We start from the raw sequence: 21,450 nt of genomic DNA, 5'->3' as shown, positions 1-21,450 counted from the left end.
AAAAAAGGAAAAGCCAGAAAATATTTTTGGGGAAAAATATATATACTTTGTGTATTTATTCAAATGTTAACATTTTATCACAGTGATAACAAATCATTAAAAAAATACATGAAGTATATTAGACATTTCATTAAAAACATTAAAAATCACATAAAGTAAACATTGGTTAAAAGTTCAAAAGAACATCGGTCGACGCGGCGTTTCGGTTACGGGCTAACAATAGACAACCTTCTTCAGGACCAAGTTCTAAAAAAATTTCTTTGCAGTTCTGGTAAAGTTGGGCATTGGCCACAAGTTCATAGGTTGGGACCGCCTCTTGTATACGGGCCCCCTTGATAGGGTTGTGGTAAACAACCATAAATCCGCCGATTTCTCCTTGGATAGGGGCACGCGTCAGGTGTGTCCTCTGTCCCCACTATTGGTTGCGTTGGCGCTTGAGCCCCTGGCGGCATGGGTCTGCTGGGACCGGTCGATCAGAAGACTGCGTTGGACACCAGAGTGGGAAGATAAGATCTCACTGTATGCAGATGATATACTGTTTTGTCTTACTACTCCCAGGGAATCCGTGATTAGTTTCCTGGATATTCTGGCCATATTTGGCAGATATTGTCGCTTCGCCATTAATTGGATGAAATCGGTGCTTTTTGTTCAGAGCGGAGACACCCCAGTCATCCCAGGCTCCTGCCCGGTACGAATTGAGTCGGTGGGATTCCGCTACTTGGGCATATATGTGACTATGGACCCGAAATTGAGGCATGATAAGAATCTGGGTCCTCCTTTGGCTAGACTTTGTAAGGTCATGGTAAGATGGAAGTCCTTACAGCTCTCCTTGCTGGGCAAAGCGGTGTTGTTTAAAATATTGGCCCTCCCTTGCTTCTTATATGCGCTACAAAATGCAATGGACCCGGTGCTCTCCTCATATTTCGCAGAAATAGAGTCCCTCCAGTGACAGCTCCTTTGGGAAGGCAGACTACGCATAGCTTTCTCCAAGCTTACTCTTCCCGGGTACAATGGAGTGATCGGATTGCCAGACCTCCAGAAATACTACTGGGCCTCTCAACTAGGGGCAATAAACCACGCTGTCTATGGGTCTCCTCTTGACCCTGGATATGCGATGGATCCTGGTCAGATGCCGCGGGGGGGGACTATACTAAGGCTCTGTATGCTAAGAAAGGCCGGTTTCCAGCGGCACACGCGGTCCATGTATGGCATGCTGCTGCTCGATCCCTCAGGTGTGAAGGGAGGCTTACTCTAGCAACTCCGTTGTGGAGTTCAGAGAGATTGGGCAGCTTGTCGAAAACAAAGGGATTTGATAGGTGGGACCTCATTGGGATCTCACAGATTAAGGCCTCCTGGGGGAAAGTTGGGATCCTTACATTTGACGCCCTGCAAGCTAAATACCACCTGCGGGAGAGTGAGCGGTACCAATACACTCAGATCATACATGCCCTACTGCTTCTGGAGGCCTCCACACTGGAGGATCGGCTTTTGGACGGACATGTCCCGGAAAAAACTATTTCCCTAGTATACAAAAAACTGATTAACCATATAGGGAATCCGTCGGTGGCGCTTAGGGAACAGTGGAGAGACCCCCCAGTCATCCCAGGCTCCTGCCCGGTACGAGTTGAGTCGGTGGGATTCCGCTACTTGGGCATATATGTGACTATGGACCTGAAGTTGAGGCATGATAAGAATCTGGGTCCTCCTTTGGCTAGACTTCGTAAGGTCATGGTAAGATGGAAGTCGTTACCGCTCTCCTTGCTGGGCAAAGCGGTGTTGTTTAAAATATTGGCCCGCCCTCGCTTCTTATATGCGCTACAAAATGCAATGGACCGGGTGCTCTCCTCATATTTCACAGAAATAGAGTCCCTCCAGCGACAGCTCCTTTGGGAAGGCAGACTACGCATAGCTTTCTCCAAGCTTACTCTTCCCTGGTACAATGGAGGGATCGGATTGCCGGACCTCCAGAAATGCTACTGGGCCTCTCAACTACGGGCGATAAACCACGTTGTCTATGGGTCTCCTCTTGACCCTGGATATGCGATGGATCCTGGTCAGATGCCGGGGGTGGGACTATACTAAGGCTCTGTATGCTAAGAAAGGCCGGTTTCAAGCGGCACACGCGGTCCATAATATGGCATGCTGCTGCTCGATCCCTCAGGTGGGAAGGGAGGCTTACTTTAGCAACTCCGTTGTGGAGTTCAGAGAGATTGGGAAGCTTGTCGAAAACGAAGGGATTTGATAGGTGGGACATCATTGGGATCTCACAGATTAAGGCCTCCTGGGGGAAAGTTGGGATCCTTACATTTGATGCCCTGCAAGCTAAATACCACCTGCGGGAGAGTGAGCGGTACCGATACACTCAGATCAGACATGCCCTACTAGCAAATGTCCCTAGGGGCACCGTGCTTCTGGAGGCCTCCTCACTGGAGGATCGGCTTTTGGACGGACATGTCCGGGAAAAAACTATTTCCCTAGTATACATAAAACTGATTAACCATATAGGGAATCCGTCGGTGGCGCTTAGGGAACAGTGGAGTGCCAATGGCCTAGTGTTGGATGACGAGGACTGGAGGGAGGCAGTTTCCTCCCCTAAATTAGTGGCCACTCAGATGAGGCTTAGGTTGGTACTATTTATTTATTTATTTATTTATTGCATTTGTAACGCGCAGCAGCTACCCACAAAGGGTTTCCCTGCGCGAATTGCGAAGAATATGTAAGTAGGGAGGGAGAGAAAATGTTGCTAGATGTTAAATAGCCAGGTTTTTAAGGTTTTACGGAAGCTCATGTAGTTCGTTCCGTTTCGTACTGTAAAAGGCAGAAAATTCCATAAAGAAGGTCCTATGTAAGAAAAGGATCTGCCACCCGTACGTGAGAGTTTAATTTTGGGGATTACACATTTTTTTGATGTGGAGGACAGAAGAGTACGGGCAGGATGGTAAGGGGTGACAAGTGAATGAAGGTATTTTGGGGCTTTGCCAGCATAGATTTTATGCATGAAACCGAGTGTTTTAAATTTGATTCGGTTCTGAACTTTAAGCCAGTGGAGGTGTCGAAGGTAACGAGTAGTTGGAGTGGATCTAGGGATTTTGCAGATCAATCTGGCAGCAGAATTTTGAATTACCTGTAGCTTACGGATGGTTGCTTTATTTGAGCCCAAATAGAGCTCTTTACCGTAGTCGATCCTGGAAGTAATCAAGGCATTGACTACTGTTTTCTTTGTGGATTCAGGCAGCATCCAACATATCTTTTTTAGCCATCTAAGGATGGTAAAGCACGTAGCTGCAGTTTTTACAACTTGCTTGTGCATATTAAGGGAATCATCAATGATGATGCCGAGGTTGCGTGCTTGTGAGACTGGGATAGGGCAGATGCCCATTTCCTGAGGCCAATGGTGGGGTCCCCATAAGTGCTTATCTTTACCGAGAATGATAACTTCCGTTTTTTCTCTGTTTAATTTAAGAAGGTTATCATTCATCCAACCTGCTATGTTGATGAGGCCTTCTTTGAGTATGGAGGAGGTAGTATTGTTCTCAGAGGAAAGGGAGAAAATCAGCTGGGAATCATCTGCATAGGAATACATCAGAAGGCCAGAATCTTCCACCACTTTGGCCAGAGGGCTCATCTACAAATTGAATAGTAATGGACTGAGGATAGAGCCCTGAGGAGCTCCATGTTTAAAACATGTGTATCTGAGCAGGCAGATTGGGAAAAGACTTGGAAGTTGCGATCAGTTAAAAAAGAGATAAGCCAATTGAGTGCTGAGTCACGAATGCCTAAGGAACTCAGTGTATTGATTAATACAGTATGTGACACCGTATCAAATGCAGCACTCAAGTCCAGCAGTACAAGGGCCACGGTCTCACCCCTGTCCAGCTGGCCTCGAATGCTGTCGGTAACTCCTAGCAGGGTGGTTTCTGTTGAATGGTCAGTTCTAAAACCCGATTGGCCCGAGGGCAGAAAATTGTGTGTAGCAACAAATTCAGTAAGATAATGGTGAACATGTTTTTCCAGGAAGATTCTCCATCGGTCATACACCACTGGACCCCGGCTGGTGCGAATGGGCTTGGCGGAGAGTGGGGAGTGTCGGAGAGGATGTGGAAAGGCGGGGAAATTCATGCACACCCTATGGCACTGTGTAGGAATACAGAACTACTGGGTAAAGATTCATGCTAAGATCCGCGAGGTCATGGGAGTGGAGTTGGTGTTGGAGACCCGGCGCTGCATTCTAAATGTCTGGGAACCTACTGACCTGACCGAACATGGGAAACAATGGGTGACCCTGGCGTGCATGATTTCCAAGCGTAACATTGCTGAGTTGTGGGGTGCCATCCAGGTGCCACAGATTGGGAAATGGATTGAGGATCTAGACTGGTGCATGTTCAGGGAGAGATCCGTATACGTTGCTAGGGGATGTCCCAGGAAGTGGGGGAAGATCTGGGGCTCTTGGAATAGCTATAGGGGGGACATATGTACTCCCCCAGATGTTGGAGACATGTTTCTAGTGCTGGATTCTGTATGATCCCTACATGTTATTCTAAAAGAACTATTTGTCGTATGATATTGAATTTATGTCCACTGTGAAAATAGCGCATGTCTCCTGATAAAAAAAAAGAAGAACAATTGTTACAATATTCATATTAGTAATTTTGATAGGTCTCTTTGTGTGCTTTCACACTTTAGTTGGACATCTTGCTCCTAAATCTGAAATGTAATTGAAAATTAATAGTAATGCTTCTTTGGATAAAAAGTTAGATCATAGATAGATTTCTAAGAGTGATTTTAAGCAAAAATACCTATGCTGGTTTGTTTAAGGGAACAACCTAAAAGCACCTCCCACTGTATTATTGCTTGTTGTGTGGTGCCCTCATGTAAATTCTTTGTGTTCCAGATTTCTTGTGGTAAACAACGTCAATTTTGATTTTTCATTGGAGGATTTTCTTAATGTTGGGGAGTTTGTTTCTGAACCAGGGCACCTAAGACTAATTAAACATAGAAACAAAACCAAACAATGAAAAGAGAGTATGTAAATTGACTGATGTGAAGAATAATTATATTAGAGAATTTAATGATAGAAGAGTGAACATTTGCAGACACTTGGGTGAAGCAAAAGAAATTCAGTTCCAAGAGTAGCAGAAGAGAGATTCAGAATTTCAAAGATACATAAGACTTAGAATTGAACAAGAAAAGAAAGGAATAATGCATGAAGCAGGAGAAATGTGATAATCTGTCAATGTTTGAAATGATTGGAAAAAGTTAAAGAAGATATCATTTTTTGGTTGATGGTTAGTATATGAAGAGTTAAGATTCTATATATTTTGAAATGTATTATGTTTGCTTAAAGAAACAGCTCATTTTAATCAACCATGCAATTGGATGGGCATCTGCTATTTAGCTTTCCTTTTTCCTGGAATGTATCATGTGAATGAAAGAGTGAAATTAGTTTTAGAAGAGTGAAACTTAATTTTTTACAAGTGCATATCCTCATATTGGTGTTGATTTGCATGATGTGAAGATTCGAAAGGTATGCACTTTGGTTGATCGTTTAGCAACTAGCACTGCTGGAGCACTAACAAAAATGATTAGACAGGATTACCATATGTGCCATGGTTTTACAGAATAGGCTAACTTCACATATTCTTCTCACTATAGAAGCTGGTGTACCAGTTTGTTTATAGTACAGCAGAGATTGGTGTTTGAGAAAATGTTGGTTCATGGTTTAACATGATTGGAAATGTTATTACAAAGAATTTCTATATGTGTGGTATATCTATAGAGCACATTGTGCCCAGACTGGTATCCTGGCGCTAAGATTGCTAAAGTCATGATAGGAAGCAGAAACGGGAAAAAGAGTACAAAGAGTGGCGGGGGGGCACTGTCATCTGATCGGTCTTATTTTGGGAAAAGCCAAGTCTTAAGGGCTTTCCTAAACTCAAGCAAATTGGTCTGAGATCCTAATTGAGGTGGTAGCTTGTTCCATACCTGAGCAGCTTTGATAGAAAAAGCTCCCCCCCCCCCCCCTCCCTCTTCAGGCATCCTACTGAATCTATGTTCTTGAACAAGATTAGCTGTGGCTGAACATAGCAATCTTCCTGGAGGATATTTCCTTAGTCCGGTCTGCAGTAGCTTGGGGTCCTTACTCTGGAGGGCTTTGAATACAATGTAAAGGAATTTGAAGGGGATCCTCTGTTTAATGGGTAACCAGTGAGATCCCTTAGAGAACTGAAAGCGTAAGAATTCTGCGGTCTATTTAGCATCTGTTTTACTATAGTAACCTGAACTCTAACCAATTTCTTAATAAGACAATTTGAGTTCCCAAAAGAAGGGCACTGCAGCAGTCCAGTCTACCTACTAAGCACTACTAGAGATTTGACTTAAGCAGGTAACATTGGAAAACGCTTTTTAAAGCTCCGAAGAAGAGCAAAACAGACCCCTACTACTCCATTGGAGTGCTTTTAAAGAGAAATATGTTTGTCTAAAGTTACTCCAAGGTTCCAAACCTTCTCTAAAGAACCAAAAAGAGCCTCGGTAGAGCAAGGCCAAAAGATAGAGGGCAGGGGCACCTGAACCTTACTAGAGGCATCAAAGGTGCTCTCTTTTACCTCCGTTTAGTTTAAGTTAATTTACACTCCTCTAATTGGAGATGTCTGCTATGCAGGCTTAGAAATTGCTAATACAGTCAAACTGATGGTTGTTAATTGATAAAGAAATCAGTTGAGTATCATCTTCACAGTTGATTACCCTGATCTTATTGGTTTTAATAAGTGAGATCAGTGGCTTGATCTAGACATTAAACAAGACTGAATGGAGAGACCTGTGGGACTCCATGTTGAATAGGTCTGAAACTAGAGCAGAAAGGGGGCAGAGCCACAGCCTGGCAGCGTTGATGTAGATATGATTTTGGTCATTTTCACACAAGACTACCAACACCTACTAAGGCTAATCTAGAGAGCAGGGTGTGGTAGTTCACCATCTCAAAGACTGCTGACAGGCCAAGGAGGACAATACCAATCAAATGATCATTGTCAACCATCCTCCAAATGTTGTCAGTGGTGCAGAGTAAGCTGGTGTCAGTGTTGTGGCCTGCTCTAAAGCCAAATTTCTCATCCTCTAAGAATGAATGGTCTTCCAAATGACAGGAGAGAATTTTACTAACATGTTGTTCCAAAATCTTTATAGGGATTGGGAGAAGAGAGATTCATCTGTAGTTGGGCATGATTGTAAGGCTGGTTGTGGCTTTTTTTAACAATGGCTTGACTATGGTATTTTTCCAGCATGTAGGCACCACACCATATTTAAGGGACTGGTTACAAAGTTGTAGCACTGTGAGAGACAATTTGTCTTCCCATTTTTTCCATTGATTAGGAGGGAGAGGGTCTAAAGGTGATCAAGTCCTATAAAACCTAAACAAAGATTGGCGAATGGTTTGCTTCTGTAGTTGCAAGAATGATGCACAAAATATTAACATCTACCATTGTTATTTTATTGTGTATACTTGGTACAACACTTACATCTAAATTCTTAGAAGCAAGATGTTTTAGAAATGGGTTAAATTGTGGCTGCAAAAATGGGAGATAAATAACAATTAGAAAAAAGGAAAAGTACAAGACCAAAATGGACAACTTTAGACCGACGTTATAGGATGAAATATGAGCATTGGAGACTTCAAGTAAAAAAAAGAATTTACCATACTGTGTTTTAAATATTATGTTGTGTGATGATGTATATAGTTAGAGGGAAGAACTGTAGGAGTGAATTTAAGAAATAACAAATTAAGGGTCCGATGTAGGTGGCCATTTACCGTCCGGTAACGGCCGATTTCGGCCGTTACCGACCGGTAAATGGTCATTTGTGATGTAGGGGCCCTATTTTACCGATTCGGTAAATTTACCAAATCGGTAAAATTCCGAATCAGTATTTTTACCGATTCGGTAACTTGGAGATGTAGGTGGGACTCTTCTGAGTCCCACAGGCCTTACAGAATCGGTATTTTACCACCCAATCTAATTGGGTGGTAAAATACAGAATCCAGGTGTGCATGCACATGTGTGCATGCACACTTGTGCCATGTGACAGACAGATATGCCCTTAGGGCATGTCTGTGTGCCACATGTCACACGTGCCTGAATTGGGGGTGGTAGAGGGTGTCAAAGTGACACCCCCTGCACCCTTGCAACATTCGGTATTTACCGAATCGGTACATACCGATTCGGTAATGCCCATTGATTCCTATGGGCTTCAATGCCCATAGGAATCAATGGGCATTACCGATTCGGTATTTACAGAATCGGTAAATACCGAATCAGAACGATTCGGTATTTACCGAATCTGAAATACCTACATCACCCCCCCCCCCCCCCCCTCCATTTTACCACTTCTTAAATACCGAATCAGTATGATTCGGTATTTATGAAGTGGTAAAATTAATTTACCTGCATCGGGCCTTAAGTGTGTTTAGTTAACATGAATACGTTGTAAATGATATATAATGTGAGGAGGAGGGACACCCTGCAAAATAATATGAGGTTGTAAATGATGTATTTGAGCTGTATTTGACATAAAGAAAGCCTTTTAATTTGACATCATTAAGGCTCACACCCACCTGCTTTTTGTTGTAGATTGCACAGTTTAAAATAATTGTGGTTTCTAATTTCTCTCCATGTGAAGCTTGAGTTAAATATGTGTCCTTCAGCATTTTGTAAAGTACTCTTAATTCCAGCAGCTTTACTGTCTGGTTTTGCTGTATGTTTAAAATATATTCTTCTTTGCGATTTTATTGTTCCTGGACGAATGAGCAGAGCTGGACTGTCTCTTTACAAGGTCACTTCCCTCTGGCTAGAGGAGGTTGTGTGTGTAATTTCAAATGTGCTTTCTATTCTATGCACACTAGAGGATTATTCATTAGTAATAGAGAAAAGTAATTTTCCAGGTGATGGGTTTTTATTATTGGATATTGTGATGTATCGCTTGCTTCACACCATGTTGACAGTGTGCTTTCTCTGTTTGAAAAATTATCTAACATGGTGTTTTTGGAATGTTTCTAGAAGTCCTTCTAGGCTTTCCTTAGAGAGCATACACTATATTAGTCTGTTTATTTACTCAATACATAGATATTTTCAGGAGTTTACCCATGACTTTAAACTGAGCAGGCCTTATGTTTGTCTTCTTGCTAATACACTGATTTGCCTTGTGCTAGACCATTTCTGGTTCTGGATTCATAACTTGAATAGACACTGAGAACCCTATGAGAATTTGCATTCATTTGCATTTTGATTTGAACTGTATAACTCTTTCTTGCCTTTGGTAATCACTCTACAATTTAAACAAACCCTCATGGTTTTGACTTTGAACCTTTGCTGGTGTATGTGAAGTGACTTGGCTTATCTCTATTCCTGGGCCATCATCCTTTGAGCTGTACACAAGGCTCCCAATCCTGGAAATTATGGTTTAAGAAATAATAATTTTGTGTCAACAACTTTTGGAAAGGAAAATGGAGCCCACAGTGCCAGGCACTGGGATGCTAGGTAACAGCTGAAGGCATATGAAAGTAAGATCTAACTTCTGTTGTAGTTTGTAGTTGGCAATAGAATATATATTTTTCATGCATAAGAAATAAAAGAATTAGAAACAAATTGGAAACAGTGGAATATTATGACAAAACAGGAAAGAACAGCTTTAAACAATTAGAGTGTGGAACAGCGCTTGAAATGTAACCTTTAGATAAACAAAACAGATTGCTATGAAAAAATGAAAGTAAATCCAATGAAAGAACTATATAGCTATATCATATTGCTGAAAATAATTGTAACTCCATAACACATTACTTAAAGCTAAAAAATACAGTACTTGCTTGCATGTATATTACTACAGTTCAAAGGTGGTATTACCACAGTAGACTGTAATGACAAAACAGTGTTTAATGCCTCACTGGATTTCATTTTATTATCACTGTACAGAAAAAAGCAATTTGCAAGGCCTAATTGTTGTGATCTTATATCAGTACATAGATTTAACTCCTTGTACTCTGGGTGTCGTTTAAATTGTTTGTTTATAACTACTACACAAGCTAGCCTGGCTGATGATGGCTGATTAGCCAGAAACCGGTCCCAGGATGCTTGTTTCTGGTCCAGGGAAGACATGGTTTGGCAGTTCGGGCTGGACTGTTCCCTTGAGGCACAGGGTCAGACTGATTTGCATATGGCCATGTCTGAACTGGGGTGGCGGAGTGAGCTAAAGAATGATGATGGATTAAACTCAGATCATTTGACTGGGGGTGAGTGCTTGTATTGTTCAACACTCCGTCCATCATTACTTTTGGTTTTGCTTTGTCCACCCTAAGTTGGCAGGGTATGCCCAGACGTGGGTCCCTTGCTCACTTTGCCACTGGATTCAAGCTAGCCTGGCTAATGAAGGCTGATTAGCCAAAAACGGGTCCCAGGATGCTTGTTTCCGGTCCAGAGAAGACATGGCTTGGCAGTTCGGGCTGGACTGTTCCCATGAGGCACAGGGTCAGACTGATTTGCGTATGGTCATGTCTGAACTGGGGTGCGGAGTGAGCTAAAGAATGATGATGGATTAAACCCAGATAATTTGACTGGGGGTGAGTGCTTGCATTGTTCAACACTCCGTCCATCATTACTTTTGGTTTTGCTTTGTCCACCCTAAGTTGGCAGGGTATGTCCAGACGTGGGTCCCTTGCTCACTTTGCCACTGGATTCAAGCTAGCCTGGCTAATGAAGGCTGGGGGTGAGTGCTTGCATTGTTCAACACTCCACTCATCATCCTCTTTTGCTTTTGCTGTGTCCACACATGGAAAAACAGCATGGCATGAAGTGTACAAGTCGATTTACAGAGTACAATATGTTATTTTTTGCCATTGTTGAAGAAGGAAGGGGCATCATTACTCTCTCACACTCTGTATAAATTTATACATGATATATATATGTATATTCTGATATAGACTAAATAAACTGACAAATGTCCTTGAGTGAGGACCTCTACATATTTTGTGGGAGTTCCTTGGAAATATCACTGAAAAAACTGAAGGTTAAATTGAGGTCATAGTTATCTCAAAATGACAGTTAAAAACATAACATTTTAATGTCAGAAAGCTATGAAATTCACTAGCTAAAGTTTAGCGATCTAACTAGAATTATACCCCCACTATGCCCAGAGTCGTCATCAACTAAATCATTTGAGATGTTGTTAGAACTGTCATCAATGATTTCATTGAATGTGTCATGAGTGATGCAATCTGTAAGTTCATAAGTAAGTGACACGCAGAAGTTCACTTAGCTCAGTAAACTATAACTGGTGAATTTCAATATTTTTTTTGTTTAAAATGCTATGTTTTAACAGACAATTTCACATAACTTTAACATGATTTAACTTTTGCGTCTTTCAGTAAATTTCTCATTTTTTTTAAATGAAAAGTCAAATATTATTACCATACCCAACAATGTCACTTAAATCTTTGGTTTTTCAGTGAATTTCTATGTTTTTTAACGTAATGTAAGATTCTATTACCATACCCAACCCCCACGGCTTGCCCTCCCCCCGGCACATGTGGCCTTCTGGAATGTGTGGCGTGGAGTTTGGTGCAGGGTCTGGCCTGTGACTAGGCGCTGTACCTACCTCCCACAGGTGACTAACTCCCACAGTGGGGTTGAATGCAGATCCTGTGACCTTTCTCTTTGCCCAATAGCCTGCGTGTGGCCAACACCCCACAGACACCCACCCCACTTTGTTTATTTTCACAGTCCTCTGGGTGTCCCTTGGGACTGCCGTGACCACACACCCAAATTAGTTTTTTTGATTTTTCAATCCGTCTGAAACCCCACAACAAGGGTCGGGGGGTCAGGGTATTCCTACCCTTCCCCCATATGTCCTTTTCTTAAAACCTTTTCAGGACAGGGAAGCAAGTTCTCGAGTCATGTAATAGCTTCAGGAAACTTTTTGTTCATGTTGCGGCCAGCCACTCAGAATGCTCAATCCAAAAAATCCCCCTCAGCCAATCAGAATTTTTTTATACAAACCCAAATGTCAATATTTCTAGAATTTTTTAACCATAATTTCTCAAAAACTACTAAACTGCTTCATACAAAATCACAAAAAGCATGCTTTCTAATTAAAGAACTAATTTTTCTTCCAAATCTGATCTATTTCCCTTGAGCAGTTCTGGCTGTAGTGTTGTCTAAAATTCCGTATGGAATTTGCATGGGGAATTTGCATTTTGGGACCCCTCTTTTTCTCTGCCCCCGCTTAACAGATCGCCCGAAACTTTCCAGGAAAGAGCTAAGTTGGATGAATTTTTTGTTTTGAAACATTTTGTGAAGATTCTGTACCTAAGCAATTACTAAAACAAAAAACGCTCTTCCTATGAAAGATCTGACGTAAGTATAACTACACAGTGGGGAACATCCGTATTCTCACTGGAATCCTCGTCCCAGACGGCAGTGGGGCACTCAATGGGTGTGCAAGCCAATGTATCTAAAAAGCTCCACTTTTTGTTCAATCCAATGAAAGAAAGAGCACACTCCCGAGTTTTTGTTATGGAAGAGACTATATTTCTCTATACCCTCCATGTCAGCATAGATAGCATACTCCTTTTCTCACTGCATTTGGGTGAATAGCCTTTATCATGGGATCCTCACTCCACGGCAAATAAGGGCCTTTTCCATTGCACAGGAGACAAATTCACCATTTTGTGAAGAGCAGGAAACATGTGCAGTTCACAAAGGCAGGCACTACTGCTGTGAAATCTGAACTCTTTAACATAGCTGATAAAAAGCTTCCTAGAACATCACCTTTCGTCTAATTCTTCTAAAGTCAGTGGACTTGTAGAGAGTCTGTGAGCTGTTTGACAAGTTAAAGAGCATTCTCATGTTTTAATTGGCTGGAACTTCACATATCCTTCTAACACATTAAACAGTGCATGTTACAAAGCAACAAGAGACACATCCACCAATTTTTAAAATCATGATGCCTGTGCAGTCACAAAGACAGGCACTACTGCTGTGAAATTTAAACAACTACTGACACATCTAAAAAGAATCTGTGAACATAGGCCTCTTCTCCAAAGATAGAAGAAGTGATTTTACTGAGGAGAGCGTGGATCAGGAGAAAAACACCACATATTCAATTGTTTCACCGTACTTCACTCAATCCCCCTTGGGAGAACAATCTGAATGCTAGTGCTAGAAGGGTCATGTGCATGTTCTGTGACAGTAGTCCTATGACACATTAAACATGATACAACTGGGCGGAGCTATGCGGGCACCCAAGATGGCCGTGTAGGCCAGTAGCTCCCGGTGACCCGCACCTAGCCCTTCACTATCCTGCAACAATCATGCTGCGCATCTGTGGGGCCTGCCTTGCGGAGCGGAAGCGGGGTGGGGTGGTGCCGCTCCGAGCCCATGGTGTGGTGTTGGGCCGAAGCGGCGCGCCCGTGAAGTTTGGGCCTCCGCTGCCACTGACGTCGGGGACTCGAGTGCTAAAGTGGCTGGCGCCGAACTCAACAACATCGGCGGCGCCGGCCGGAAGTCCCTGGCCGCACCTCACCCCGGACCGAGCAATACGGCCGGAGACCCATGAACGTCTGCGGTGGGGCTCCGGTCGTCAGGAGGTGCCCGCTGAGGGCCGATTGGCGGCACGGCCGTGTGAAGAGTTTCAGGCAGACCCGGCGGATCATGAGGGGAGAGTGAATGAAGGCAGTCTTTTTGCTGGCAACCTTTTCCAGGAGGAGCCCCCCGGGTGGAGCTGATGCAGTGCAGCAAAACGAGGTGGATGCCGACTGGCAGCGTCTGAAAGGCCTGACCCTCTAAGTACCAGATGGAGTTGGGGGGTCTATTGAAATAAAGACAGACCAGCTCTGTGCAGAGAATTTCCCCAGCCGATCGTGAATTCAACTGGCGCGATCAGGGGTGTCCCGGGAGATCGCTGTCCCCCTGGTCATTGCTGCACCTGTGGGTGCCGGTTGTGGTTTGCTGGGCCCGTGAACTGATCTGGCTCCCTGCCCGCCAACGGGAGGAGCGCATCCCCAGACTGCGCAATGCTTCGGAAATCCGGTGACTGGCCGGCCCAAGTCGTGCTACACGAAAATTAAGAGTTGGGAGACGCCGAGGCTGGGCGTTCTACAGATGCAGATGAGGCCTGTAGTTGCCAGTGGAGATTCTTTAGCCGCGTTCGTCGCTTGGCTGACTGGCTGAGAGGATCTAGATATTGCCAAGGGAGTAGCGGACTAGTGGGGAGAGAGCCGAGCCGCTGCCTGGGTGAGGGCCACGGAGATCCCCTTGAAGATCTGCGGTGCTGGTTGTCAGTGTCCTATGGGCATTGGAAGACGATGGTACGCCCGGAACTGTAGCACTCTTCTGCGGTGCCCTGTCTGATTTGGTGAGACTGGGGGTTGGCTATCGGCCCTGTCGGTGGGTGCCTCCTGTGCTGCGGGGATGCCGGCGGACGATACTCCTCATGGTGACATATATACATGACCCCCATTCACAGCCTCTGCACCGATACGTGGAGGTGGGCTGCTTCAGTGGCCCGCGGAGTGACCTGTGAATTTGAGACCTCTATCTAACCGGCCTGATGGATTATTCGTGGCGTGGATACTGATACATCCTGTGAGGGACTGGCGTGCTGGAGACGGTGGTTGAGACGAGGGTGCACCTTGGAGGACTGCCAATGCAGGTGCGTTGGCCGTGGGTTGGCGACCCTCCGCGTGCGGACTCAGGATGGCGGCTCGACCAGAGGGCAAAAAAACACTGCCAGGTCAGCTAAAGGCTCCCAATCCATTCAAGCTAACACATTGGACCGATATACGCTGCCCAGGGGCTCACCTTCTGGGTCGGGACTGATGCTGGGAGGAAATAAAGAATCTGTTGGCTTTACGTCAGAACCCACACTGCAAGATGTTATGGCCACCATAGAGGGGGTCAAGACCTCCTTGGGGTAGCAGATGGCATTGCTAGACCATAAGCTGGACACTGTGTCCATTGAAGTCAACCTGATCCGCGTTGACCTCACCATAACCAGTGTGAAGGTCAAGTCGCTCCATATCAAAACGGCGAGCTTGACTGATGATGTGTCGGAGTTGCAACAGGAGGTTTGTGCACTTAAAGCTGTCAGTGACTTGGTGAGCCGCAAGCTGGACGATTACGATTGGCTGGCTTGGAGGAATAACGTACGCATTATTGGCGTCCTGGATAAAGCTGAGGGTCTGGCCCCCGAGCTCTTTATTGAGGACGTTATCCTTAACCATCTAAAGCCGAAAGGGTTGAGTAACTTTTTTACGGTAGAACGTGCTCATAGAATCCCGGGAGGACGGCCTAAGCCAGGGGCCCCACCACGCCCGATGATCGCAAGGGTGCTCAACTTCAGAGATAGAGACGCTATCCTGCAGGCTTCCAGGTCCGGAGGCCCCCTGAGTTATGAGAATTCTACCCTCACCTTCTTTCCGGAATTTACTCAGACGGTCCAGTGCCAGCGGCTGAGTTTCCTTGGAGTCAAGAAGTGGCTAAGGGACAGGTGTTTGAAATACGCCATGTTGTACCCGGCCAAGTTGCAAGTTGAAGTGGGTGGGAAAGTTTGGTTCTTTGATAACCCTGCAATTGCCTCGGATTGGCTGTAGGGTCTTTCCCCCCAGAGAGATCCCTGGGGAGAGGGCGGCGAGGATGGACATGGTGCACAGGAAAAAGAATGATAAGTATCGCTGCAGCTCGAGTAATACAAGCTGGTGGACGGGGGTACCGCTTCTGAGTTAATCCTATGTAACGGCTTCCTTTCGTTGGGCTAGCTCCGGGCGTAAGACTTGATTCCTATGGGCGTGTGCGGAGATACGGGGCACTGGCTTCCTCCTCTGATCTACATTTAGATAGTTGATTAGTTAGAATATGGGGCGACAGGCACACTGCAAATTGGGGGTTGACGAACGCCGCGAGCAGGGGTGCAGGGTGGGGGTAGGTGGGATGGGACTGTTTTTGTGTAACTGTAGTTTTCTATTGTCTTTATTTTTCCCTTTTCTTTTTGAGTCAGGTGACGATAATGTGGCGCGATGTTCTTTATATGGGTTGAATGGCACAGGGCAGTCGAGGATCAGGGATGAGAGTGCTGAGTTGGAATGTGAACGGCTTGGGTGACAAGATCAAGAGAAGGATGGTTAGCCAACTTATTAGAAGACACTCCCCGGATGTGGTATTGTTGCAGGAGACACACTTGGTCGGTAATAGATGCATGGCCCTCCACAAAGGGGGGTACAAGTTGGTGGTGCATGCTGGGTTTACCACCGGCTCCAGGGGGGTCGGGATTCTGGTTAAGAACTCCTTTCCTCTGTCTGTACAGGCTACGTGGATGGATCAAAGGGGCAGGTATGCTGGAGTCTCGTGGCAAGTGGGGGGTAAGACGATCACCTTTCTATCTATATATGTGCCGCCGGGCCTCCAGACCGAGACCTTCCGTGATCTGAGTTCTGTCTTTCTCATGTTGCCCCTCGGTGGTCTAGTCTTAGGAGGCGACTTTAACGCTGTGTTGTATGGAGAGGTGGATCGCAGCCCGCCGCGGGCGCTTCGACAGACTCAGAAATGGCTTCCAGAATTCCTGGACACGTTGGGGTTGGTAGATAGCTGGCGAATACGTAACCCAACATTGAAACACTCCACCCACATTTCAGCAGCTCACCGTAGCTTATTTAGGTTAGACTATATATTGCTGCCAGCGGCAATGGCGACCATTATCCACGAGGTGAAGTATCTCAGGAGAGGAATCTCTGATCATTCTCCATTATGGCTGCGACTCGCCCTCGATCTGCCGGCAGTGGGCAGGATAGCTCCAATTAGCACCTGGCAGTTAAAGGACCCGGCTATTAAAAAAGAGGTACTTCAGATGTCGGACCGTTACTGGAAAATAAGGGGTCTGTAGATTCAGCACAGTCCCTCTGGGAAGCATACAAAGCGGTAGCGAGAGGTGAGGTGTTATCCTTGGTGTCAGGCAAGAAGAAGAAAAGTCTTGCAGAAGTTGCACAGAAAGAGACGGAAGTTATACTTCTGGAGGAGAAGAGGGCCAAGTCCAATACGCCTGCGGAGCTCCACCTGCTGAGACTCCGACAGGAGGAATATAAAGACCTTGTTAGAAATAGAGCAGTGGCCCAGAAAAGTGCTGTCCAAAGCCGTATATATGAGCACGGCGATAAAGCTGGTAAGTTGATTGCATGGCTTGAGCACGGGGAGCAAGCATCTTGGCTAGTACCTGAATTGGAAGGGTTGGAGTCACGTAAGATCACGGATCGACAGGCGGTGGCAGACGAGTTTTCTGAGTAATACTGGAAGGTTTACATGGCCGGTAGTGAATTCACCGAAGCTGAGAATAGCGAAATGATCAGGGACATTGTTATGCCGAGTCTGTCAGAGGAGGGCAAGAGCTACCTTGACTCTGCTTTGTCAGACGATGAAGTTGCGCATGCGATCAGGCAGATTAAATCCAGTAAAGCGACAGGCCCCAACGGGATACCGATTGAGTTGTACAAATTGAATGCTGGTAGACTTGCCCCTCACATCCGAGCCATGTTCGTGGAAAGCAGGGAGAAGGGTGAGCTCCCCTACGACCAATGAGTGACCAATATAGTGGTCATACCTAAAGCTGGTAAGCCTAGGACACAGTGCTCCTCCTATAGGCCCATATCGCTTCTCAACGCAGAACGTAAAATTCTCCCGAAACTCCTAGCTACTAGACTGGTCAAGGTGATCACAACCTTGATTCACTCGGATCAATCCGGTTTCATGCCGCATCGGGACACGACACTGAATCTGCGTAGACTACATGGAGTCCTTGGGGGGTTCCCCGAGGATCCATGAGCCGACAGTGTTAGTATCCCTAGACGCCACAATGGCCTTTAATAGGGTTAAGTGGCAATATCTGTTTGCTGTGTTGGTGAAGCTGGGCTTTGGGAGAGAGTTTATTGGTTGAGTGCGCTTACTATACCCAAAACCCCTAGCTAGGGTGATTGTCAATAACTGTAAGTCTAGTGACTTTTCTCTGGGAAGGGCACGAGACAGGGATGCCCACTGTCCCCATTACTCTTTGCACTCGCAATGGAGTCCTTGGCGCCCTGGGTCAGATGGGATAGATGGATACGGGGCTTACGATGGTCACCTGACTGGGAAGATAAGATCTCACTCTATGCAGACAATGTATTGCTGTACCTCACCAACCCCAAGGAATCCTTCCGAAACTTTCTAGACATGCTCGCCATTTTTGGTAGATACTCTGGATTGGCCATAAATTGGGCAAAGTCTGTGCTCTTTGTCTTGGTGGGTGACCCGTCGGTGATTCCGCAGTCGTTCCTTGTTCATATTGAGACGGTAGGATTTAAGTATTTAGGTATATTTATCACACTCAATCCACAGTTACGATAAGTTAAGAACTTAGCTTCTCTGCTGAATAGGTGTAAGAAAGATGTGGAGCGCTGGAAAGCTCTTCCACTCTCCTTGCTCGGAAGAGCCGCTCTCTTCAAGATGATGACTTTGCCCCGGTTTTTGTATACCTTGCAGAATTCGATGGACCCAGTGCCGGTTGCATATTTCAGGGAGATAGAGACTCTTCAAAGGCAGCTCCTGTGGGACGGTAGGGCCTGTATAGCTTTCAGTAAATTGACTCTCCCGTGGTACGACAACGGGATCGGACTTCCAGATTTAAGGAAGTACTATTGGGCCACACAACTAGCCGCCGTGAATCATATTGTCTACGGACTCCCCGGGGATCCAGGCTATGCCATGGACCGGGGTCAGGCTCCAGGTGGGATGATAGATAGAGCTCTATATTCCAGGCCTGGGACGTTTCCGTTGACTGGCCCGACCGCGTATGCGATACAAGTATGGCATGCGGCCAATAAATGTCTTGGTTGGGAAGGCAGGTTGACACTGGCCACTCCCCTGCTGAACTCTGAGAAGCTGGGTAGTCTGTGGAAAACTAAGGGGTTCGACAGATTGGACCTTATCGGAATTACCCAGATAAAAGATTGTGGGACAATGACACAGTGCATGCATTAGAGTCCCTCAAAACACTTTATAGTTTACATGACAACGAATATTACCGATATCGACAAGTGAGGCATGCCCTCACCACCCATGTCCCTAAGGGCACGGTGCTCCCGGAGGAGTCCCCTCTTGAGGATCGTGTATTAGATGGGCATATTCCTGAGAAAATTATTTCTCTGATATACAGGAAACTGGTCAACAATATGGAGAACCAGTTGGAGCGGATTAGAACCCAATGGAGTGCAGATGGGTTGGAGCTTGATGATGAGGACTGGACAGAGGCGGTTTCCTCCCCAAAAGTAGTCGCTATCCAGATGCGGCTTCGACTGGTGCAGTTGAAGATATTACATAGATCCTATATAACTGGGCCTTGTTCGGTATGAATGAGACGAGCTGAGAGTGGAGAGTGTAGGAGAGAGTGTGGAGAACTTGGCACCTTGATGCATATTCTCTACCACTGTGTAGTGATACAGATATATTGGACGAAGATGCACGACGAGCTGGGGGAGGTTTTGGGTGTGGAGATACAACCAGAAGCCCGGAGATGTTTGTTGAATGTGTGGGAGCCTACGGATTTAAATGTGTACCAGAAACAATGGGTGACGCTGGCGTGCATGGTGGCTAAACGAAATATAGCTCAGCTCTGGGGTGCCAGTCAACCGCCCCGAGTCAGCAAATGGGCGGAAGAGCTTGACTGGTGTATGTTTAGAGAGAAAGCAGTTTATATGGCATGGGGTTGCCCGAAGAAGTGGGGGAAGATATGGGACGCATGGAATAGCCACCGAGGAGAGATTTGTGAACCACTTACACTGAGAATAGAACTGGAAGCAGAGGAATCTCCAAGATCCTAGCATTAAATGTTGTTATTTGATTCTGTACCTTGCCACAATGACCCATGCTCTGAAACTGTATGTGTTCACCTGAGTTTTGGTTTCTTTTTTGTAATGTCTTTTTTCTTTGTTATTCAATAAAAAGAGTCTTAAAAAAAACATGATACAACCCCTCAAATCAAAGCATGAAAGGCAATGTTTGGAGTACCGGCACTAACCCACCCACCTGAAACACAGGATGCCAAAACTATGTAAATGTTCCTGCATACATGCTGAAGCAAATGGAGGAAAATAGTTTAAAAACTTCACTAAGGGCCAGATGTACCACCCTTTTTTGCGGCCACAAATGGGAGATCTTCCCATTTGTGACTGCAAAAAAGGGTAATGGCATGTACAAATGCTATTTTGCAAATAACTGAATCGCAAAATAGCATTTGCGACTCTCACTATTAGGAAGGGGCGTCCCTTCCTAATAGCGAGTCACCATGACCTGTACTATTGTTATGAGACTGCAGTTGCGGTTGCAAAACACTTGCAGTTTACCACCTACTTCAAATAGGTGGTAAACCACTACCAAACAAGAAGGGGTCCCCAGGGGACCCCTTCTTCTTTGTGAGTATGTGAAAAAAACATGTTTTAAGAGCAGGCAGTGGTCCCAGGGACCACTGCCTACCCTTAAAAAAAATTAAACTGAAAAGTTTTATTTTACTTTTTTAAATGCATGTGGTTTTCCTTCAAGGAAGACGGGCAGCATTAAAAAAAAAAACTGCTTTATTAAAAAAGCAGTCACAGACATGGTGGTCTGATGACCCCAGCAGGCCACCATCCCTGTGAGTGCTAGTCATTCTTATTGCAGTCGTAAATTGCACCTACTTCATTAATATTAATGGGGTATGCAATGTGCGACCCCATTAGGAATCGCAAACAGTGTCTGAGACACTATTGTGCTTCCCAATTTGCGAGTCGCAAATGCGACACAATTTGCAACTCGCAAATTGGTGGGTCGAACATCTGGCCCCATATATTGTATGGTGTACAAAACAAATGTGTGGTGCCGAGAGCAGACCCCAAGGAGTGGGAACTAATGATGCCCGGTTTGTGAACATTTATAAATAAATAAAGTCTAAAAAAATTTTAAGGTTTATAAATGTGCCACCACATTTGTACTACATTTTAATACAAACTAAAAAACCCTTGGAATCCAAATCCAACTGACTAGCCAAAAACAACAAAAAAACTGTGAATTTCAGAGCCACCCATAAAAACTCAATATGTGAGCTTGTCTATGTTAACTCCTATACCCTGCAAGACACCAATAGCGGAATGGGCCCAGGACCTTGCTGGAAGTCCGTCCCTGCTGGCAACTCCTATTTCACATAGCTAAAGGCCATGCAACCTACAACCACAACATTGTCACTGCAGGACCCTGTGACTAAATCAACACTATTAGGAGTTGCAGTGCGCCCTCCCCATCCCAGAAGCCCTGAGTATGTTCCACTTATTGACCCCAAAATTGAGTCTTGAGCAGGGTTGGACACTCAATTCAGGCATTCGGGCAGTGGGTGATGGGCTGGTGCCAGAGGCCCAGCTGT

The sequence above is a fragment of the Lissotriton vulgaris genome, chromosome 11 (genome assembly GCF_964263255.1).
Source record: "Lissotriton vulgaris chromosome 11, aLisVul1.2, whole genome shotgun sequence".
NCBI classification, from domain to species: Eukaryota; Metazoa; Chordata; class Amphibia; order Caudata; family Salamandridae; genus Lissotriton; species Lissotriton vulgaris.
The sequence above is the reverse complement of the archived record's forward strand: the minus strand, read 5'-3'. Positions refer to the sequence as shown.